This window comes from Pogona vitticeps, chromosome 2 (genome assembly GCF_051106095.1).
Source record: "Pogona vitticeps strain Pit_001003342236 chromosome 2, PviZW2.1, whole genome shotgun sequence".
Classification (NCBI taxonomy): Eukaryota; Metazoa; Chordata; class Lepidosauria; order Squamata; family Agamidae; genus Pogona; species Pogona vitticeps.
The window spans coordinates 3,736,283-3,738,260 of record NC_135784.1 but is presented as its reverse complement, the minus strand read 5'-3'; positions in this window follow the sequence as shown (position 1 = coordinate 3,738,260).

Genomic DNA, 1,978 nt, shown 5'->3' with positions numbered 1-1,978 from the left:
ACGGAATACTTCAGAGGCCCAGCAGGCAAATCAGGTTGCTCAGCACCATCACATATGGAAAAAAAAAATTCTCCTCACCGTCATACGTCCTGCGCCAATATTTAAAAGATACTTAGGTTTTTTGGTTAAAACATGTATCTGTTATATAATACCACTCATCGTTTTTATCATTTAGATTGACTGCGCCTGGTGTTTTTGAATAACAACAACATGTTTTGTTTGATTATTTATTTATTTATTTATACTTCACTTTTCTCTTTGAAAAGGACCCAAGGGCTGCTCACAACATTGAAAGATAATATTTGAAGATGAAAACAATGAGTATACAACAGTGGTTAGGTAAAGGTAAAGGTTCCCCTTGACAATTTTTGTCCAGTCGTGTTTGACTCTAGGGGGCGGTGCTCATCCCCGTTTCCAAGCCATAGAGCCAGCATTTTGTCCGGAGACAATCTTCCGTGGTCACATGGCCAGTGCGACTTAGACACGGAACGCTGTTACCTTCCCACCAAGGTGGTCCCTATTGATCTACTTGCATTTGCATGCTTTCGAACCGCTAGGTTGGCGGGAGCTGGGACAAGCGATGGGCGCTCACTCCGTTGCGTGGATTCGATCTTATGACTGCTTGGTCTTCTGACCCTGCAGCACAGGCTTCTGCGGTTTAGCCCACAGCGCCACCACGTCCCACAACAGTGTTTCACATCAGTAAAACATACTATTTAAAGCTAAGAACAATGCAAAAAGAGACATCTTACATCATGTGATAACCCTTCGGTGCGCATGTAGGGAGATAAAAAGGCTCTATGACATGGGTTTCCTCCCATTTTTACGCCCCTGGGGTCTTCCCCTGAAGTCCAACTCCTTCGCCAACAATTAGTCAAGTGGGGAGACAATAATCAGGACGTGGGTCTCACCAAGGGTCAGATCACTTTAGTCAGGATAGTTCTAGTAGTAGGCATCCTTCAGTCTCAAGAGACTATTTTAACATGTTATGAATAGAGGGCTTGGAACACCATCTAGTGTAACTGAGGTCGATTCGATAGTGACAATCCCTTCCACACCGAAGACAAATACAATCTGTCCCCTGCCCAGCTCCCTGATTTTGCTGGTTTCGGGACTTCCTCTTCACCTCGGCCTGCTGGACAAAGGTCTCTTCAAATTGGGAGAGGCCATGATGCACCACCTGCCTCCAGGTTGAATGCTCAGACGTCAGGGTTTCCCATTTGTTGAGGTCCATTCCTAAGGCCTTCAGATCCCGCCTGCAGAGATCCTTGTATCGCAGTTGTGGTCTCCCTCTGGGGCAATTTCCCTGCACTAATTCTTCATACAGGAGATATTTTGGAATCCGACCGTCAGTCATTCTCACAACATGCCCAAGCCGACATAGATGTTAGGATCGTAAAAACTAGTTAAAATGCAGATTTGCAGTAGCTCTGTTGGTTGTTTTCGGTGAGGATTCTGTATTCTTTTTGCATCTATCTGTGCCTGAACTCTGTTCCTGCAGATCCCTGCCAGGTCCTTTTAATGCTAATTTCAGTTCAAAGCCGAAATCACGATCTCAGCACCCCAGAACCCGAGCTTCTGCCAGAGAATGCTGAGAGCCTATGTTGCTGCCCTCCACACCTTAACATTATGAGGAGCACATCATGTATTTTACACATTTTCGAGGACCACGGGGGGGGGGAAGAAACACACACACTCAGAGTGAGAGCAAGTGAGCTTTTGCGTCCCTGTCGTCTCCTCAAATCTTCCGTGTTTCTGCCCCCTGGGTGGGCCCCATGGCATAGCGACTGGGGACTGGCACATGCTTTCCAGGCGCAGTTGGGAAGGGGCACGGCAGGCGGTTGCCTCAGCGACAGAAGATTGCTATGGGGCATAACGGCAGGCGGATGAGGACACACTGTTGCTGGGAGGGGGCTGGTGGAGCGGCCGCCATGTGACTGCTTTTGAGGGACAGATTGCCATTTCATCACTTCCTTCT